Raw genomic sequence first — 23319 nt, 5'->3', positions numbered from 1 at the left:
ATTTACTTTCCTCTCGCCACATACCTTCCAATTCAGAGACGTTGTACCTATCAAGGGGCAAGAGGATTTATTTTCCTCTAAGCTATGTATCTTCAAATTCAAAAGTGTCCCGAATCAGAGGCGATGACCCACTCGATATGGTGAGCTCGACTCTCAAAGAAGGATGTTCAAAAACGAAATTCAGAATTCTTCAAACAAAGATGCAACCAAATCATTTTCTAAAGTTGCTAACTAAATTCCTAAAGATCCTTGAAAGTATTGCATTTGCATTCATGACATCGCATATTCCTAACCTTGTTTTCAGGTTCCGCCTCGACAATCATTCCTCTCAGATATAATCGAGCTGGAGATTCATTCTGACAAGCCCTTTTTACATTCCAAAACTTCGTCAAAATAACTCATCGACTCTAACAAGCAAGCATTCTCTATCAGATATGGTCTAATATATGATCCGTTCCGGTATCTTCAGTCAGATATGGTCTAATGTATGACTCGTTCTGACATTCCAACAGATATGGTCTAATGTATGACTCGTTCTGCCATTCCTCAACAGATATAGTCCAATGTAGGACTCGTTCTGACATTCTAACAGATATGGTCTAATGAATGACTCGTTCTGACATCCTTCATCAGATATGGTCTAATGCATGGCTCGTTCTGATTGTTCTCCTTCAGATATGGTTTAATGAATAACTCGTTCTGATTTCCCACTTCCAGATATGGTCTAATGTATGACCCGTTCTGGCATTCCTCTTCAGATATGGTTTAATGAATAACTCGTTCTGATGTCCTATGTCAGATACATTCCGGAAGCTCGAATCCCGGATACTCTGAATCTCTACACCAGTTCCACAACAACGAAGAAAGCCAGACGTACCCAAGCATCAATTCACCGAGATCAATATGTCATTGGTTCAAGCATTACAACATCTATTGAAGATCGAATTGATTACTCTGAGGGACCCTCCTAAAAATGCTAACACCTCCACTCCTGACTATAAACTCAACGCGAGGTGCGCGTACCATTCCAACAGTCCTGGACATTACAAAAACAATTGCTGGACATTGAAGAATAAGATTCAAGATCTGATCAATGATGGAGAAATCTAATTCACCTCTCCTGAAACTCCTGTGGTGATCGCCGCTCTTATGCCTAGTCATGACAAGACTGATTGAGATCTAGACGGACGAACTATTGGATCATTAGATCTACTTTCATTTGCAAGTTTCTTTTTTGTTTGTTTAAACATTCGACTTATGATAGACATTATCTGTTTTAATAATCATCATCAGTGCATTGCATATGTTTGTCTTGAAAAAATTATTTCGCTATCACTCATCCAAATTGCATCTTTACTTTGCATATGTTTGATGATACTCAACTCCTGCTAAGCTGTAAGCCTTCTGAGGGAGGATGACGAAAACGATACCGCAACCTCACACAGTATGCTTTTGAGCGGACTATGCTGACGATGTACAGGCATTGTTTCAATTCCTAAACAGTGGAGATATAAGGATGTTAATCCCTCGTCAACCCCGTTGAGCCTAAGAAGTAGAAGATTTTCTTGTACTAATTAAAACCCTTGATCATAACCTGGGGCAAGGTAGTTCTCAGTTAATTTGGCTGTGCATCCTATTTTAAGAGAATCATTTAGTACACCTTTCAACAAAGTTTCAATCACAAGCATTCATCCGCACACATCAAAGAAGTTTTGGAAATGTCAATCAAAAGACAATGACGTTTCAATCAATCATCAAACAAGGCAGTCAACATCTTTCAAAAGGAAAAAAAAATAAAAAAACATACATACAAAGAAAAGCCTGCTAAGTCAAAAATCAAAAAAGAAGACTTAGGCAAAAATCAAGGCATCCCGCTGACTGTAAGCTCAAAATAGACAGTTCAGGCAAAAGTTAGGGATATCAAAAAGATGAAAAAAGAGAAGTCAAATAAATTCCTGAACAACACAATGTTGTGACTGTCGCGGGCGAAAAATCGTTTTGTTCCTCTTTTTTTGTGGATGAGACACCTGATGCCTTCTTTGGGCTCGAGTGCTCAAAAAATGATTTTTCTTTTGTACCGACCAAACTTTTTATTGTTTCCAAAGTAGGAAAAGGAAAAAAGCTGCAATAACCTAAAAAGTGGGGGAGAGATTCCGGGTAAGAGGGTTGGTTATACGAAGGGAAGGTATTAGCACCCAACGTATCTATAGTACTCTATAGGTTTCTTTATGTTGTTTTATTCTATTCTTGTTGTGGTGGAGGTTCTTGTGAAATAGGTGGGACCTAAGGTGTTTGTTTGATTATGCTCGCAAAGATCATCGCGATCCTCTGCATACATATCCCTTAGAGGGAATCAGAGCATCTGTAGCTCGGGGACTACGGGTGCTAAGGTTTGAATGGTTTTTTTTGTTTTGTTTTGCTCGCCAAGGATCGACCTTGTGCCTACGTATTCTCAAAGGGATGTTGAGAAAGTCAGAGCAATCGTAGTTCCCACTTATGCTAGTGGAAGCAAAGGAAAATAGACAAATGTCGTCTAAATGCTAGATGTATCTAATCTATATCATCACATACATCTGTTTGATTTTTGTTTGAAAATCTTTTCATTATAAGCCCGGGGCCATGCCACTTAGGGTGCTTAGAATGATAAAGATGTTTTTGTTTAACCAGCCTTGTGGCAAAAGTTTCAATGAAGTCAGCCTTGTGACAAAAACTTTGATTAATCAGCCAGCCTTGTGGCAAAAGTTTCAATGAAGTCAGCCTAGTGACAAAAACTTTGATTAATCATCCAGTATGGTGGTAAAACAGTTTGATTGATTAGCCAGCCTTGTGGTAAAAAAGTTTGATTGATTGATTGTGATGATATATAAGAGATACTCCTAGCATAGAGATGAAAAATGTCTAATCTCCTAGGGTATTTGATTTGGATATTGGGGATGCTTATAAGAAGCCCGTGGGTCCTTGTACGAAGCCCAAGAGGAGGCTATCCGAGGGTCCTTGCATTGTAAGCCCAAGAGGAGGCTATGGGAGGGACAATCCAGGGTCCTTGCATTGTAAGCCCAAGAGGAGGCTATGGGAGGGTCACTCGTTTGTACAAAGCCCAAGGGGAGGCATGGTATAGTTGGTTTGAGCTCTTAGAGCGATTTCACCGGGAAACCATACTCTATGTCCTAACCTAAACTAGGGAGATTCTTTGCACGAAGCCCAATAGGAGGCTATGGGGAACCTAGTGTTGTACTAAGTTAAATAAGCACACATATCACACATATGAACAAACATGAACAAGTATGAACAGACATGAACAAGTATGAACAAGCACATATATATGACAAAGTATGTGTATATAATGGAGTTTATGAAGGAAATATACCTGTAAGCATGATCCATTTGTATACACAGGGCTCGGGACTTATACTCGAGGAGAGGTCCACTTGAATTTATTCAAAGCTATGTAAACAGGTATTTACAAAAGGGCTTGGGACTTATACCTACATGGAGGCCCATGGTATTTTTGGGAAGATTAAAAAAACCTTCATTTTTGATTAGTTATTCAAGGTTAAAAACAAATTGATTGAGATATGTACAAAAGGCGTACAATGAAATACCTAATTTCATGTACTGGACTAGGTATGTACAGAAGGGGCTTGGGACTTATACCTACATGGAGGCCCATGGTATATGTGAAAAGTTTGAAGTTTCTTTGAAGTTTTGTTGTTGATTTAAAAATGATTTGAAAATTGTTTTGAAAAGATTTTATTTTTGAAGAAGTTTTATTATTTAAAGAAAAACTGTACAAAAGGAAAAGAAATGGGACTTACACTCTCTAACATTCGAGAGGCCCCACTGCGTTTTGAAAATCAATTGATCAATTAAAAAGATTTAATCAAAAGTTTCCTTTGAGAATCAAAAAGAAATGGTTTATCGTTTTTGAAAAGAATCGCGATCGCTTGTTTTAAAACGATTTGAATTTGACAAAAGTCAACTTAATTAAGTTAAAACAAGTTTTAATGCCTAATTAAGACCTAAATGATTAGGGTTTGATCACAAAAATATTTACAAATGATTAACTTTGAAAATCAAATGAAAAATAATATTTAAAAGTATTAAAATTACTTAAAAACAAGTCATTTTAAAACCAATTAAAAATGTATCAAATAAATATTTTTTGATGATTTTTTTTTGATATTCTTAAAATATATATATTAAATGAGAGGTGTGTAAAAAATGAATAAAAAATGAATTGATTTGGTTAGTTAAATAATTAAATGAAGTTGTGTGAAAAATGAGAGAAAAATAGTTGTAAAAAAAAAGGTTTTGGTCCCTAAGGGTGTTGAACCCACGACCTGGAGGTTATTTCTCAAAACAAAAGCCAACTGAGCCACGCTTGTGGCTTGTTACATACGCGCGTCCATTCAATTATATTAAGAAACGAAAATTTGAATTTTCTGAACAAAAAGCGCGCCAAGAACATCATCCCCTTTTGATTTTGAAAATCTTTGAAACTGGACTGTTTTGATCAAGTAGATAGTCTATCTCACTCGGTTTTTCATAAGGAACATGATGGTGATCTTTAATTTCATTTATTTTCAATCTAAGGCTATCAATTTTCTGATGAACACGAAGAACCCTAGAACTGAAATTCAATGTGAAATCGTGTATGATCATGTTATGATGCAATTGATTGAGGGTTAATGATCCTCATAGGTGCAGAAACAAGATGGTATGCTCATATTTCATTTATGATGCGTGCAAGTATGAGTTTGAAGTTCAAGTGACTTACCTTCAAAAACGGCCAAACTGGAGATTTGATTCTTCAATATAAGTGTTACAGATGCTTTGTATCAATCTGGATAGCTTCAATGATGATTATGGAAGGTGTCTGGATGTCTGGAACAAGCTGAATTCATCTGGGCATGGCCATGGCACCCGAACTGCAGTTGCTTCAAGTATGAATCGAATTTGAAGATGGAGGTGTTTCAGATTGCTGGTGAGTGTTTGGATCATTCATATGAAGTATATGGATGGTGTTAGGAGTGTTAGTTTGGACAGATATGGCTTGGTATGGATTTTGGCATGATAAGGTTCAATATATACAATTATGGAAGTGAGGTAGTGATTCTGAGATTTGAGGTGTTTTTGGGTGTATGAGTGACTCAAACACATCACATTTGACATTTAGAAGTTGTGGGAAGCATCACTTTGTTCAGAACTTGCAAGGTTTGGAGGTTGAGTTTTCTACCTCACTTTGAAACACATGACTTGTAATTCAAGAAAGAAGAGAGAAAACCTATAATTGTGAGGTTTTGGTGTGATTTTGAATGGAGTTTGGACCTCTATTTATAGGCCAAAGTGTCTGAATGAAGAGCTTTGCAAGTTGATCAAAGAAGTGATGATTTGGCATTTGGAGATAGAAAGGAATCTTACCATTTAATGCATATGGTTAAAGTGACTTAACCATGGTTATTTCTCTAAGCTTCTTATCTCTTTCCATTCTGATCTCAAATCAGAAAAATATCATTCAATCATTGCTTTGGTGTGTCATCCCTTGAATTATAGGCCATATAGTTTTGAACTTAGTGAAAATGGCTTGTAATTTCATGCATAATGACCTCTAATTGCAAAATTCAAAACCATAGCTATGCTCCATATTTTTTCATGCTCTTGGACATTTTGGAAAGCTCATATTACACACTTCAAAACCCTAGTTGAAAGTTTCTTCAAGATCCTTAAGGAAGTGGGTGAAAAAGATCCATGAACTTTGAAGAAAATGAAGTTTTAAGTGAAACTTTCAAAAGATGTCAACTTTGAAGCTTCATATCTCTTAAATGGTTGATCTTATGGAAAAAAATTATATGTGTCAAAGTTGTTTATTGGATCAAAATCTACAACTTTCATGTTGGGAGTTTTTTTCAGTTTGTAGGTGAAATTTTGAGAAATTCCCTTTCAAAGTTTGGAAAAAACCATGAAAAACACTTAGAAATTTTTCTAAGTATGGAAAGTCAAACTTTTGACTTTTTGATTCTTGATTGATTTTCTTGATTTTTCTTGATCAAATGACTTCTCATATCATATATTGATGATTCAAAACTTCAAAAGTCATGGTTGACCAAAATTCCCCAAAAGTCAAAGGTGTTCTTGTACAGTTGACTTTTTCAGACGAATCGCGTTTCTGGAGATTTCAAATGAAACAGGCTATCCTCACCAAATGAATGGTATGAATGGATCATATTAAAGCATTAGAGGATATTGAGCCATGGTTTGAGTTGTGGCACCATGTTCTGATTAAAAAGTCAATGGTTTAGTGAATTAGGTCAAAAAACCCTAATTGTCGACCTGATGAAATTGATGACTGTGGATCTTGAATTGAGATGTAATTTCCATTGGATATTGTCATAGGGATTATTTGAGGATGATGGAAACCTTTGATTGACTTCCTGGGGATTTTTAGGGCTTCCCAAATATGATCCCTGATTTTAGTCCCTGATAGTTCAAAACCCTGATCTGAGGATTTGTCTGATCAATCTTTGTGTAGGAGATGTTATGAGCCAATGGATTAGGTCAAAATGATGTACTTGGGGTCTTGATATCATGTCCCAAGTCATTAGGTCAAATTCTGAGCAAAAGTCAGGAGTATGCTGTCTTCAGTCAAAACCCTAATTCAGTCGATTCAAAGCTGTTGAGCCTGTTGAAATGAATTTCTGAGGACCAAATGTTGATTATTGATGAAGATGATTCATTTGAGATGAAGGGAGAACAAAACCCTAATTGAGTGTTATTTGCACTGATGAGTGATTTCCTGATTAAATCCTGCTGAGTCACAAGTAGCAAACACAAGCTATGCAGTTTGTTAGAGATGCAAATGATGCATATGCAAATGATATGAGGTGGTATCTTAGGTCAAAAATTGGGGTATGACAGATGCCCCTATTTAAGTTTCTTCAACCTGAGACATGAAGATTGAAAATCTTCGTTTTGATAGGGTGGAAGAGACTTAAATATCAGAAGACGCGAATTTTGGACCTAAGATACCAAAATTGCGAATGATTCAAGGATATCTTTACCGAGGGAATATCAAGAACTGACTCCGCTGGGGAAAAGAGATCGGGAAGGATGTCTCAATCCGTTTTAGGAAGAGAATCCGTTTTTCGGGAAAGCAAGTGTATGCTTTACCGGGGAATGATAGCTTTGTAAGAAAAGCTTACCTATCGACATTATCGACTATCAGCATGGGGATAGACTTGTTTAATAATGCGAAGGTGAAGGTATGAAACTGCATTACCGACTATCAGCATGGTGACAGACTTGACAAGGTAAAAAGAGTTTCAAAGGTTCGGTTAATATTACCGACTATCAGCCTTGTGATAGACATGTTAAATAATATAACCAGAACAAAAGGTTACCGACTACCAACCTTGTGATAGTGGTTTTGAAGACATGATCAATTATCAGCCGAGTGATAAAATGATCCTGGAGACTTTGCTAGGGGAATTACTGGATATTCAGCCTTGTGAACAGTAATAAGGCCCTAATTGTCAAATGGTCTTCATGATTGATTTCCTTGAGAGGAAATTTTTGAAAGAAACATAAGCTGCTCAGATGATGAGGCTATTGCTTATGGTACAATTTTTTCACGACTCTATTTGGGGAATCGGAATTTGGATCTTTGGTAAAGACAAGGTTCTAACCAAGAATGAATTGGAAAGAAACAGTCAAACAAGACTTTGTACCCAATGAGGGATGAACTCAACTGGGGATTTTCTCCTTCGTTTTGAGAGGAGAAAACTAAAGCAACCTTCTTCCACGAGGAATGATCTCAGTGGGGAACTGGAGAAAGAATATGTTCTTTTCTGCTTATGGGTGACAACCTACTTGGAGAGATGACACGCCTATATCTGCTTCTTTTTTCCCTTTTTTTTTTTCTTTTTTTTTTTTTTGCTTTTTGGGATAGATAAATCCTAAACAAGTGATTTTAAGCAGACATTGAAAAATGCAAGAATGCATAAATGATGCAAATATGTATGAATGATGAATGTCATGAATGTAGCATGCATGCTGCCGAGACTGACAGACAATGAAGTATATACTGGAGACGGACCAACGTCGCAACACAACCAGATACTTGGTAAATGTTCTTCAACACGGTGTAGATAACACGGGTGATGAATGGTGCTGCATGCTTTAAACTTCTCTGGGGAAGATAAGCATCTTTTCTCATTGAGATGGAAGAACCTTTTCACTGGAGATGGAAAATCTTCATCACTGGGGATAAAAGAACTTCTTCACTGGGAATAGAAGAGCTTCTTCACTGGGAATAGAAGAGCTTCTTCACTGGGAATAGAAGAGCTTCTTGTCATAATCTTTGATTCATCCTATGGAGATAGTTGTTGATGTTCCTTCTGCTGTTCACAACTCAAAGGAAAGTTTCGCTTTTATTTTGAAAAAGAAAAGTGAAGTAAATTTGTTTAAAACTTATTTTTTCTTTTTTGTTTCAAAAGTGAATAACACAATTAAAGCGTCATTTTGCAAGCTGAAAGAAATTAAAGATTGCAAACAAATGGGCACAAGGCTCAAATTTTATTTAATAGGATGGAAATCAGCTAAAGGCGTGATTCCATGGAGTATTTACAAAATTTGGAAATGGTAATTACGCGAAAAAGGCTACATTGAAAGCAATAACCACTATTCCCTTAACAACTTTGAGTTCCAACTGTGCTTGTTGCTTCAGATTGGCGATAATTTGATTGAAGATCCTCTGATGAAGTACAGACTCTTCAGGTGACGAAGTACAGACTGATGCAGTTACTTTGTCATAAATCCCTAATTTTTTCCTAGATTGCCCTTTCAGGTTTTCAATCTACCAGGATGTATTTTTCTGTTTATTGTCTCTAATTTTTGCCTGGACCGCCCTTTCAGGTTTTCAGTCCACCGAGACGCTCATTTTTGCCTAAGTCGCCCTTTGCGGGTTTTCAACTTACCGAGCTGTTCTTTTGTTCTTTTTTTTTAGACAAAGTATTTCTTGACTGCATCAGCATTCACAGGATGTGGGAGTTCATCACCATCCATGGTTGCAAGAATCATGGCGCCGCCAGAAAATGTTCTTTTGACAACATACGGGCCTTCGTAATTAGGAGACCATTTGCCCCTAGAATCTGGTTGAAAAGACAAGATCTTTTTAAGCACGAGGTCGCCTTCTTGAAATTCACGAGGTCGAACCTTTTTGTTGAAAGCTTGTTTCATCCTTGCTTGGTATAACTGTCCATGGCATAGAGCAGTCATACGTTTTTCTTCGATTAAGTTCAACTGATCGTATCTGCTTTGACACCATTCAGCCTCTGATAACTTAGTCTCCATGAGGACTCTCATTGATGGGATTTCAACTTCTACGGGAAGCACAGCTTCCATGCCATATACTAGAGAAAAGGGAGTTGCCCCTATTGAAGTACGCACTGAAGTACGGTACCCATGTAAAGCGAATGGCAGCATTTCATGCCAGTCTTTGTAAGTGACGACCATTTTCTGGACGATCTTCTTAATGTTCTTGTTAGCAGCTTCAACGGCGCCATTCATTTTTGGCCTGTAAGGAGAAGAGTTATGATGCTCAATCTTGAATTCCTCACACAATTCTTTCATCATTTTGTTGTTCAAGTTTGAACCATTGTCAGTAATGATCTTGCTGGGAATACCATATCGGCAAATGATGTTATTCTTGATAAACCTCACAACCACTTGTCTTGTAACATTGGCGTAAGATGCTGCTTCGACCCATTTGGTGAAGTAATCAATTGCTACCAAGATGAAACGATGACCGTTTGAAGCTTTCGGTTCGATCATTCCAATCATGTCGATACCCCACATGGAAAAAGGCCATGGAGATGAGAGAACGTTGAGTAGAGTCGGTGGCACATGGATCTTATCTGCGTAGATCTGGCACTTGTGACATCTCTTCACGTGTTTGTAACAATCAGATTCCATTGTCAACCAATAGTATCCTGCTCTTAAGATCTTTTTGGACATTGCATGCCCGTTTGAATGAGTTCCAAAGGACCCTTCATGCACTTCATGCATTAACATGTCTGCTTCGTGTCTATCCACGCATCTGAGCAAAACCATGTCGAAGTTTCTTTTGTATAGCACATCTCCGTTCAGGAAGAAACTGCCAGAAAGCCTCCTTAGAGTTTTCTTATCTTTGTTTGATGCCCCAAGCGGGTACTCTTGAGTTTGAAGGAAGCGTTTGATGTCGTGAAACCACGGTTTATCATCGATGACTACTTCGGTTGCAAACACATAGGCGGGCCTTTCAAGGCGCGTGATTCTGACTGTAGGCATATCGTTCCAGTGATTGACTTTGAACATGGAAGATAGAGTAGCTAAAGCGTCTGCCATTCGATTCTGATCTCGAGGTATATGATGCAATTCCACCTTGTTGAAGAAAGTCAACAGACGTCTTGCATAATCTCTGTAAGGAATCAAGCCAGGGTGGTAAGTTTCCCATTTGTCTTTGATTTGGTTGATCACGAGGGCTGAATCTCCATATATGTCTAGGATTTTGATCCTTAAGTCAATGGCTTCTTCGAGACCCATGATACAAGCTTCATATTCTGCGATGTTGTTGGTGCAATCAAATAGCAGTCTGGCAGAGAACGGGATATAAGTACCCTTAGGAGTGATGATGATTGCCCCAATTCCATTGCCAAAAGCGTTTACTGCTCCATCAAAAATTAGGCCCCATCTTGATCCAGGATCAGGACCTTCTTCAGGTAACGGTTCGTCACAATCTTTCATCTTCAAGTACATGACATCTTCGTCAGGAAAGTCAAACTTGAGAGATTGATATTCATTAATTGGTTGATGCGCCAAATGATCGGCGAGAATGCTTCCTTTGACCGCTTTTTGAGCACGGTATTCAATGTCATATTCGGATAACAACATTTGCCATCGGGCAATCCTTCCTGTTAAGGCAGGCTTTTCAAAGACATACTTGATCGGATCCATTTTGGAGATTAACCAAGTAGTATTGTTGATCATGTACTGGCGGAGACGTTTTGAAGCCCAGGCCAAAGCACAACATGTTTTTTCGAGCATGGAGTAACGAGACTCACAGTCTGTGAATTTCTTACTCAAGTAATAGATGGCATGCTCCTTCTTACCGGTTTCATCTTGCTGTCCAAGCATACAGCCCATGGATTCTTCTAACACAGTAAGGTACATGATTAATGGTCTCCCTTCAACTGGAGGAATCAATATTGGTGGTTCTAACAAGTACTCTTTGATACTGTCGAACGCTTTCTGGCAATCTTCAGTCCATACAACCCCTTGATCTTTGCGGAGAAGCTTGAAAATTGGCCCACAAGTAGCAGTCATTTGAGAGATGAATCTGGAGATATAGTTCAATCGTCCGAGAAATCCTCTTACTTGCTTTTCAGTTTTTGGTGCAGGCATCTCTTGAATAGCTCTGACTTTGTCGGGATCTACTTCAATACCTCTTTGGCTGACAATGAAACCCAAGAGTTTTCCAGATCTAACCCCAAAAGTACATTTGTTAGGATTCAAGCGAAGCTGATATTTCCTTAGTCGTTGAAACAACTTCAAAAGGTATTTAATATGTTCTTCTTCAGTGCTGGACTTGGCTATCATGTCGTCCACATAAACTTCAATTTCTTTATGCATCATGTCATGAAAGAGAGTAGTCATTGCCCTTTGGTAAGTTGCGCCTGCATTCTTTAATCCAAACGGCATCACTTTGTAGCAAAAGGTACCCCATGGGGTGATGAAAGATGTCTTCTCCATGTCTTCAGGAGCCATCTTAATCTGATTATAACCGGAGAACCCGTCCATGAAGGAAAAGACGTTGAACTTAGCGGTGTTATCAACCAGCATGTCGATATGTGGTAATGGAAAGTCATCTTTTGGACTGGCCTTATTCAGGTCACGGTAGTCAACACACATTCTGACTTTTCCATCTTTCTTCGGAACTGGCACTATGTTGGCCAACCATTGAGGATATTCTGAGGTGACAAGAAAACCTGCGTCGAGTTGCTTTTGAACTTCCACTTTAATCTTGTTAGCCATATCAGGGTGAGTCCTTCGGAATTTCTGCTTAACCGGCGGACATTCTGGCTTCAATGGCAAGTAATGCTGAACAATATTGGTATCCAACCCAGGCATGTCTTGGTAGGACCAGGCAAACACGTCAACATATTCTTTGAGAAGGTCTGTCAACTTACTCTTGACATCAGTATCAAGCAGCGATCCAATGGTCACTTCTTTTTTGTCTTCTTCAGAACCCAAGTTGATCTTTTCTAAAGGCTCTTTGTGAGGCAGAATGGCTCTTTCCTCGTGCTTAAGTAATCGAGAGATCTCGTCTGGGATCTCCTCTTCTTCCTCTTCTTCGGCTTCGAACACAGGAAACTCAAAGTTGGGAGAGGGCATAGGGTTATTGCATTCAATGGGTTTATCAATAGTAAATCTGCACATGTGATTTATATCTATTTCAGAAAATTTATGAATGCAAGAGTGTATGCAGATTTTTTGAGAAAGTTTTTTTTTTATTTTTTTATTTTTTATTTTTTTATTTTGGTTTTTTAGGATTACCATTTCCAGAAAAAAAGCAAAAATAAAACATATAATGTAGGGAATTCAAAATGACACTTTATTTATGATTCGTTTTTGAAACAAAGCCCTAAACACAAACTCATTTGTCTTGGGCAGGACAAAGAGGGAAACTTTTAAAACAAAGCCCTATACACAAAGTTATTTGGGCGGAACATTTAAAAGCAAAGCCCTATAAAACATCTCTCTGCTTTGGGCAAGGCAGGAGGTCAAAATAACAGCGCGGTGATTACTTTGAGCGGCGAACAACATTCGGAACGTCGACAGCCTTCCAGTAGCAACGAACTCCTCTGTGCATTATGTATTCAGGAAAATTCTCCTCAGAATTATCTTCAGTATTGACATTGACCGCTGGTCGAGCAGGATTTGAAAGTCCTGGTTTGTCAACCTTGTTCTTTGTAGAGTTGAAACGGTCTTCTTCTACTTCTTGAAGAGCATAAGACGAGTCACAATCTTCAGAATTTTCAGGATGTATTTCCCAGTCTTCAGGATGAAGAGACTCATTGTCAGCGACACTTTCTGAGTCAGTTGCGGGACCATCTTCCCCTTCATCTTCAAAAATGGCATTTATGTGATAATAACCACCTTCAGGATTGTTAATCTTGGCAGATGCATTGAAGCTGAAATCTTCAGTAATTTCAGGCTGCTGAGAAAATTGACAGGGCTGATAAGCCTCTTCTGGTTGACTATTATATTCGAAGGAATCTCCCCATCCAGTTGGTTGGATATCCTCAATCGTAATCTTGTAACTTTCAGGTGCAGTGTATTTCACCATATAATCAAATTTTCCACTTGGTTGTCCCAAGGTGTCCCAAACCTCTGCAGGAATAGGCGGAATTTCTCTAGCACTTGTTTTCTCTGAAGGAGGATATGGTTCTTCCTGAGATATATATCCCGAGTCATTGAGATAACATTTCCATTCTTCTTCAGGATCAGGTAGACCTTCTTCGATGCATTCTTCAATAAGGACATTAACCTCTTGAGGAATTGGGTTAAGGAATCCTCCACTAATGAAAGTTTCTTTGATCGGACGAAGGGTTTCATCCTTCTTGGTGCAGTTTGAGAATGTTGGTGAACATCCGAGACCTGCTCTGGTTTCATTCTTGGTAGGGATCACAACTTGCCCCCAGCCAGTGGTAGTTCCATCTTTCACTACTTTTACTGCTTCTTTGTATGAAGAGATTGATGCTTTCTTCTTGGAAGATTCGTCTTCTAAAGAGAGACCTTGGAACTGAGTTCCTTCCACATCATCAGCACTGATGAAAGAGAAATTGGATAAATGGCTCACCATCAAGGCTTGTTCTCCACTTATTGTTACCAATTTTCCATTTGTTACAAACTTTAACTTTTGATGGAGCGTAGAAGTTACTGCCCCTGCCTCATGGATCCATGGTCGTCCTAACAGACAGCTATAAGCAGCTTGAATGTCCATGACCTGGAAGGTGATTTGAAATGTATGTGGACCAATTGTCATGGGAAGGTTGACTTCGCCGATAACAGACTTTCGCGATCCATCAAATGCTTTGACAACTACACCACTGAACTTCATAGGCATTCCTTGGTAAGACAAGCGAGCAAGAGTCGTCTTTGGCATCACATTCAAGGAAGATCCGGTGTCTACCAATACATTGGACAAAGAGTCTGACTGACAGTTCATAGAAATGTGCAAAGCAAGATTGTGATTTCTGCCCTCCTCCGGGAGTTCTTCATCACAGAAGCTTAAATTGTTGCAAGCAGTTATGTTAGCTATTATCCCATCAAAATGATCAACAGTCACATCATGATCCACAAAAGCTTGATCTAAGACCTTCATCAGGGCTTCCCTGTGGGCTTCTGAATTTAAAAGCAATGAAAGTATTGAGATTTTTGAAGGAGTCTGCATAAGCTGATCCACAATCTTGTATTAACTTCTTTTGATAAGCTTCAAAATTTCGTCAAAGTCAGGATTGACATTGGTTCCACTGGACTGACCAACATCAATGTTTGTATTACTGACAGGAGTTTCCACAGGATTCCCCATTGGTATATTAACAGGATTTTGTCCAGTTACAGGAGCAACAGGTTGCTTTGGAGGTAGTGGAGTATACACACGTCCACTTCTTGTTACTCGACTCACATCAGCGATGTTTACGACAGATGAGAGAGTTGGTAAAGGAACTTCTTGTCCATCCTTTATCATTGTTGCATTGTAGTTGTATGGAACTGCCTTGTCAGAGTCATAAGGAACAGGTCCAGGTAGACAAATGATCAAAGGAGCAATAGGAACCTTTGGCTTGTTGTAAGTAACTTCCATGCGCTCAGGCATGTTGAAATGAGGAACGATGACGTTAACTTTAGGCATTTCCGAGTTGATATCTGAGACTAAAAGCTCATGCGGATAACATCCTATCATGTTAACTTCATTTTCATCCCTATTTCGGTAGATCTGAAGAGTACCATTATCCAACAGAACTTGGAGATCTCTTCTCACAATCGAACACCCGTGAGGATCCACACAACATATGCTACAGGAACCGTATTGATGCTGGCGAAAATTCTGCCCCCGACAAAGAGTGGCATGCATTTGTACCAAATCGGCTCTTGAGTAATTGATATTATAGACCCGGTATGGACCAGGACATCCATACACCATGTTTACAACATGCCCTCCATGATTGGGCAGCGGATTTGCTTGCACATTCGGATTCAAATTTCTGAAAGAGAGGAGATTAGATCTAACCAACCTCTGAACTTCATATTTCAAAGCTATGCAATGCTCTAGATCATGGCCAGGTGCTCCTTGATGATAAGGGCATGAGACCTCAGCTTTGTACCACCATGGGAGTCTCTCAGGTACTGGTGGTGGTGCTCTAGTTTGAACGAGACCTTTTTCAATCAAAGCAGGGTACAATTCTGTATAGGTCATTGGAATCGGATCAAACTGTGGAGCTCTTTGCACACGATTCTGATTATTGTTAAGCTGCTGAGCCTGTGGCCGAGGCTGTTGTTGTTGAAACTGCGGGGTAAATCCCGGATTTGGTGCTGTATTAACGACTGGCGCAATAGCAGAAACCTGTTGTTGACGACTGACATTTCCTCTTGGCATCCCTTGGGACACCATGTCAACACTTTGTTCTTTCTTCTTTGGGAAACCACTTCCGAACTTTTTGGTTCCACTTGAAGATCCACCTTCTTTAGTTAGACGTCCGGTTCGGACCCCTTCTTCTAGACGCATCCCCATGTTTACCATTTCGGTGAAATCACTTGGAGCACTAGCAATCATGCGTTCATAATAAAACGGACTGAGGGTATTCAAGAAGATCTTTGTCATCTCTTTCTCTTTTAACGGTGGATTAATCTGAGCAGCAGTTTCTCTCCATCGTTGGGCATACTCTTTGAAAGCTTCATGGTCTTTCTGAGCCATGGATCGAAGCTGATCTCTGTCTGGAGCCATATCCGAGTTATACTTGTATTGTCGGACAAAGGCCTCGCCTAGGTCATTGAAAGTCCGAATATTAGTGCTATCCAAGCCTGTGTACCACTTCAGTGCGGCACCAGTCAAACTGTCTTGAAAGTAATGGATGAGCAACTGATGATTATCTGCATAAGTAGACATTTTTCTGGCATACATCACAAGATGACTTTGCGGACAAGAACTACCTTTGTACTTCTCAAAGTCAGGGACCTTGAATTTAGCAGGTATTTGTACACTGGGAACCAAACATAGCTCCTGGGCATTCTTTCCAAACAAATCTTTGCCACGAATAGCTTTGACTTCCAGCTGAATCTTGTTAAACTGCTCTTGGAGATCTCCCACAAGGTTACGCTGATTCGTGCTATCACCTTGATCATGATAAATCTCATTGCCATCATAAGGAATAGTGTGAACCGTAGGGGTCGGAACTGTCATAGTGGGTTGAGAAAGTGCCATAGTGATTTGGGAAAAAGTTACCCCTGAATGTGGAATAAATGCTGAACCTTGTGCAGCAGGTGCTTCAGTTGTAGCTGTTTGAACCCCAGAGAAATTATGGCGGAAACCTGTACCAAAGCTGAAAGGCGGGCCCCAACCTTCTGGCATAGAGAAAGATGGAATACCGAATGCAACTGTAGAAACTGGAGTAGTGACTTCAGATGTTACTGTTGCTTGGCTGTTGGGTGGCGGCGGCTGATTCTGTGCGACCATTAAGGAGTCAACCAGAGTAGTGAGACTTTCCAACTTTTCCTGAAGGGTGGTCACTGTACCACGGAGCTCAATATTCTCTTGTTCAGAGTGTTCCATTACTCTTCTTCTGCTTGAACGAGTATTGTATCTGTGATCTGATTGCGAGCGCGGTCGAGAAACTTTGAGACGCGACAGCTTGACGATCTATTGGAGAAAGATCCAAAAGATAAGACTCTATACAACAGACTCGATATGCAGAATGATGTATGCAAAAAGAAATTTATGATTTTTTCCAATTATTTTAAAGATTATTTCCTTGCAAACATTTGAACACAAACTATTCTTTTATTAAAATAATGGGAAAATGTTACAACATTGGAGCATAGCTCCTTACAAAAGCAAATGATAAATGAAAATCTAAACAAATCCTAAGCATCCTCATCGGACGAGGAACCAAATGCGTTGTGCAGCTTGAGCTTCATGATTTCTTTCCCATAGTAAGCTTTCAACTCGGCCTTTTCGGCTCTCAGCTTGTCAACAACATTCTTCCAATTGTCAGGCATCGGAGCGTTGCTTGTTGAGGCTTCAAGATTCTTCTTGCTTTCTTTGATGTATCTTCTGATTGCAGCATCTTTCTGACGGATCTTCTCATCTTTACTCATGAGCCAACCATCTTGATAATAGAGAGTTTCTTCGTGATCTTTCACCCTTTTCTTCAACTTTCTATTTTCCTCATCAGTCTTACGAAACTTTTCTTCCCAAGCGTCTTTCTCTAACCTCATCTTGGCTAAAATCTCTTGGTATTCTTCCGTAGTGTCAATGGGAATGTTGGGTAGTCGAGACACCACAGGGAACATGGGTTTTTCATAATCATAAGGCATTTGAAACTCCTTTGCTCTTTTCTTCACCCAGCAGGTATAGGCGTTTGTAGCAATGCAATTTCTTTCCCCACCTTTTTCTTTTCTTCGAACGTCGTACCAAGCTCTCACCATTCTTGTCTTCAACCTTTGAGGATCCTCCCCTTCTCGGTAAAAGTAGCATTCCACTGCGAGACCCATTGGTTTAACTGAATTTGCATACCCGAGTTGTCGTCGGGCTAGGACCGGATTATAGTTAATTCCTCCTTGTGTGCCAATGAGAGGTACGTTGGCGAACTCTCCACAACTATCAATGGTTTCTGTACCACAGCGAGCCAAGGTATACCAATGAATATCATTATTAGTAAGTGACATAAGTCTTCGAGGCCAACGTAAGCCTTCTCGGTTTTCCGTGAAAGTAGGAGACTTAGGTAAGTGTGAAACAATCCATTTGTACAAAAGAGGTGCACAACATACAATGATTCCACCGCCCTGGCGATTCCTATGATGAACAGAGAAATACATGTCACCAAGCAAAGTCGGAACAGGATTTCCAATTAGAAAGATCTTTATGGCGTTGATATCAACAAAGTCGTTGACATTGGGAAACAGAATCAACCCATAAATGAGCAAGGCTAATACAGCTTCAAAAGCTATCATGCTACCAGTGTCAATGAAATCAAAGGCTTTCTTTATTAGAAACTGCGAAGTTAAACCCGGAAAGTTTCCTTTAGTAGTCCAATTACTTTCTATTTCAGATTTCTTCAAGTGGATACTTGCTGCAATGACTGGTGACTTAGGAATGGCTTCCAAACCATTAAAAGGTATTTTGTCAGATACTGGAATACCCAAAAGGTCGGCATATTCTTCCAAGGTTGGTACCAACTGATAGTCTGGAAAGGTAAAACACCGGTAGACGGGATCATAAAACTGAACCAGAGTTTTGAGAAGTCCTTCATCAACATGAGTGTTCAAGATAGGCAAAAGCTTTCCATGGCTTTTCCTAAAATCAGAAGGATCTTGTACAGAGGATGCTAACTCTTTCAGCCTTTCCACATTAGGCATTTTGAAATCGTACTTTTTGGTATGCCTTTTTACCCACTCCATAACTTAATCCTATAATGTTTGCAAGGAAAATTTCTAATTTTTTTTTGGAAAAAATCATGTTTTTATGGAAAAAGATGGGTTTTTTAATGAATGTATGAATGCATGAATGCATGGATGCCACATATTCAAACATGGTAAAGCAAACATGGTAGTTCAAACATGGTAACGCAAACATGGTACTACAAACATGGTAATTCAAACATAGTACTCATAGGTTCAAAGGTCCAGCGTCACGAGCATGAGGCCAGAGAACCAAACATGGGATAGTACTAGGGTTTATCACCTGCAAAACATGTTCTACTGATACGTCAGAGTCTACATTTTTCTTTCGGATATTACCGGCTTGCACAACTGAACTTGTGAGCTAGAAATATTCTCAAGAAAAACTCGTCTGAGTGTGGTTCTCTGCATGACAACTATCCAAGTCTTCACCTGGATCGTTTCTGCACCACGTCCTAATAAGGCCAGGATGGGTTGGGGTTCTACAGCCAACTCAGCTTCTACAGTTCAATGAAAGCAATAATGTCTTCGCAACTGAACTTGCTAAACATATACTACAAACAAGGAACCTCCACTGAGCGGAAGGATTCTCATGCTGACTTTTTAAGGACTGACTCCTTGTATGCCATACATGACTATACCCTCCACCTAATTCTTATGTGTACTTAATCCGGGTTAGGATTTGTCCATAATGTATCACTTGTAACAGAATCACCCAAGTAACAGAACCAAGGAACCACACATGTAATAAAATAAAAACAAAATAAATAGAAATAACCCTTTCTTTGGAAACAATAAAAAGATGGTCCCCAGTGAAGTCGCCATTTTTCTGTCGCGGGCGAAAAATCGTTTTGTTCCTCTTTTTTTGTGGATGAGACACCTGATGCCTTCTTTGGGCTCGAGTGCTCAAAAAATGATTTTTCTTTTGTACCGACCAAACTTTTTATTGTTTCCAAAGTAGGAAAAGGAAAAAAGCTGCAATAACCTAAAAAGTGGGGGAGAGATTCCGGGTAAGAGGGTTGGTTATACGAAGGGAAGGTATTAGCACCCAACGTATCTATAGTACTCTATAGGTTTCTTTATTTTGTTTTATTCTATTCTTGTTGTGGTGGAGGTTCTTGTGAAATAGGTGGGACCTAAGGTGTTTGTTTGATTATGCTCGCAAAGATCATCGCGATCCTCTGCATACATATCCCTTAGAGGGAATCAGAGCATCTGTAGCTCGGGGACTACGGGTGCTAAGGTTTGAATGGTTTTTTTTGTTTTGTTTTGCTCGCCAAGGATCGACCTTGTGCCTACGTATTCTCAAAGGGATGTTGAGAAAGTCAGAGCAATCGTAGTTCCCACTTATGCTAGTGGAAGCAAAGGAAAATAGACAAATGTCGTCTAAATGCTAGATGTATCTAATCTATATCATCACATACATCTGTTTGATTTTTGTTTGAAAATCTTTTCATTATAAGCCCGGGGCCATGCCACTTAGGGTGCTTAGAATGATAAAGATGTTTTTGTTTAACCAGCCTTGTGGCAAAAGTTTCAATGAAGTCAGCCTTGTGACAAAAACTTTGATTAATCAGCCAGCCTTGTGGCAAAAGTTTCAATGAAGTCAGCCTAGTGACAAAAACTTTGATTAATCATCCAGTATGGTGGTAAAACAGTTTGATTGATTAGCCAGCCTTGTGGCAAAAAAGTTTGATTGATTGATTGTGATGATATATAAGAGATACTCCTAGCATAGAGATGAAAAATGTCTAATCTCCTAGGGTATTTGATTTGGATATTGGGGATGCTTATAAGAAGCCCGTGGGTCCTTGTACGAAGCCCAAGAGGAGGCTATCCGAGGGTCCTTGCATTGTAAGCCCAAGAGGAGGCTATGGGAGGGACAATCCAGGGTCCTTGCATTGTAAGCCCAAGAGGAGGCTATGGGAGGGTCACTCGTTTGTACAAAGCCCAAGGGGAGGCATGGTATAGTTGGTTTGAGCTCTTAGAGCGATTTCACCGGGAAACCATACTCTATGTCCTAACCTAAACTAGGGAGATTCTTTGCACGAAGCCCAATAGGAGGCTATGGGGAACCTAGTGTTGTACTAAGTTAAATAAGCACACATATCACACATATGAACAAACATGAACAAGTATGAACAGACATGAACAAGTATGAACAAGCACATATATATGACAAAGTATGTGTATATAATGGAGTTTATGAAGGAAATATACCTGTAAGCATGATCCATTTGTATACACAGGGCTCGGGACTTATACTCGAGGAGAGGTCCACTTGAATTTATTCAAAGCTATGTAAACAGGTATTTACAAAAGGGCTTGGGACTTATACCTACATGGAGGCCCATGGTATTTTTGGGAAGATTAAAAAAACCTTCATTTTTGATTAGTTATTCAAGGTTAAAAACAAATTGATTGAGATATGTACAAAAGGCGTACAATGAAATACCTAATTTCATGTACTGGACTAGGTATGTACAGAAGGGGCTTGGGACTTATACCTACATGGAGGCCCATGGTATATGTGAAAAGTTTGAAGTTTCTTTGAAGTTTTGTTGTTGATTTAAAAATGATTTGAAAATTGTTTTGAAAAGATTTTATTTTTGAAGAAGTTTTATTATTTAAAGAAAAACTGTACAAAAGGAAAAGAAATGGGACTTACACTCTCTAACATTCGAGAGGCCCCACTGCGTTTTGAAAATCAATTGATCAATTAAAAAGATTTAATCAAAAGTTTCCTTTGAGAATCAAAAAGAAATGGTTTATCGTTTTTGAAAAGAATCGCGATCGCTTGTTTTAAAACGATTTGAATTTGACAAAAGTCAACTTAATTAAGTTAAAACAAGTTTTAATGCCTAATTAAGACCTAAATGATTAGGGTTTGATCACAAAAATATTTACAAATGATTAACTTTGAAAATCAAATGAAAAATAATATTTAAAAGTATTAAAATTACTTAAAAACAAGTCATTTTAAAACCAATTAAAAATGTATCAAATAAATATTTTTTGATGATTTTTTTTTTGATATTCTTAAAATATATATATTAAATGAGAGGTGTGTAAAAAATGAATAAAAAATGAATTGATTTGGTTAGTTAAATAATTAAATGAAGTTGTGTGAAAAATGAGAGAAAAATAGTTGTAAAAAAAAAGGTTTTGGTCCCTAAGGGTGTTGAACCCACGACCTGGAGGTTATTTCTCAAAACAAAAGCCAACTGAGCCACGCTTGTGGCTTGTTACATACGCGCGTCCATTCAATTATATTAAGAAACGAAAATTTGAATTTTCTGAACAAAAAGCGCGCCAAGAACATCATCCCCTTTTGATTTTGAAAATCTTTGAAACTGGACTGTTTTGATCAAGTAGATAGTCTATCTCACTCGGTTTTTCATAAGGAACATGATGGTGATCTTTAATTTCATTTATTTTCAATCTAAGGCTATCAATTTTCTGATGAACACGAAGAACCCTAGAACTGAAATTCAATGTGAAATCGTGTATGATCATGTTATGATGCAATTGATTGAGGGTTAATGATCCTCATAGGTGCAGAAACAAGATGGTATGCTCATATTTCATTTATGATGCGTGCAAGTATGAGTTTGAAGTTCAAGTGACTTACCTTCAAAAACGGCCAAACTGGAGATTTGATTCTTCAATATAAGTGTTACAGATGCTTTGTATCAATCTGGATAGCTTCAATGATGATTATGGAAGGTGTCTGGATGTCTGGAACAAGCTGAATTCATCTGGGCATGGCCATGGCACCCGAACTGCAGTTGCTTCAAGTATGAATCGAATTTGAAGATGGAGGTGTTTCAGATTGCTGGTGAGTGTTTGGATCATTCATATGAAGTATATGGATGGTGTTAGGAGTGTTAGTTTGGACAGATATGGCTTGGTATGGATTTTGGCATGATAAGGTTCAATATATACAATTATGGAAGTGAGGTAGTGATTCTGAGATTTGAGGTGTTTTTGGGTGTATGAGTGACTCAAACACATCACATTTGACATTTAGAAGTTGTGGGAAGCATCACTTTGTTCAGAACTTGCAAGGTTTGGAGGTTGAGTTTTCTACCTCACTTTGAAACACATGACTTGTAATTCAAGAAAGAAGAGAGAAAACCTATAATTGTGAGGTTTTGGTGTGATTTTGAATGGAGTTTGGACCTCTATTTATAGGCCAAAGTGTCTGAATGAAGAGCTTTGCAAGTTGATCAAAGAAGTGATGATTTGGCATTTGGAGATAGAAAGGAATCTTACCATTTAATGCATATGGTTAAAGTGACTTAACCATGGTTATTTCTCTAAGCTTCTTATCTCTTTCCATTCTGATCTCAAATCAGAAAAATATCATTCAATCATTGCTTTGGTGTGTCATCCCTTGAATTATAGGCCATATAGTTTTGAACTTAGTGAAAATGGCTTGTAATTTCATGCATAATGACCTCTAATTGCAAAATTCAAAACCATAGCTATGCTCCATATTTTTTCATGCTCTTGGACATTTTGGAAAGCTCATATTACACACTTCAAAACCCTAGTTGAAAGTTTCTTCAAGATCCTTAAGGAAGTGGGTGAAAAAGATCCATGAAC

The sequence above is a fragment of the Vicia villosa genome, unplaced genomic scaffold, assembly GCF_029867415.1.
Source record: "Vicia villosa cultivar HV-30 ecotype Madison, WI unplaced genomic scaffold, Vvil1.0 ctg.002450F_1_1, whole genome shotgun sequence".
Classification (NCBI taxonomy): domain Eukaryota; kingdom Viridiplantae; phylum Streptophyta; class Magnoliopsida; order Fabales; family Fabaceae; genus Vicia; species Vicia villosa.
This window is presented reverse-complemented; position numbering follows the sequence as displayed.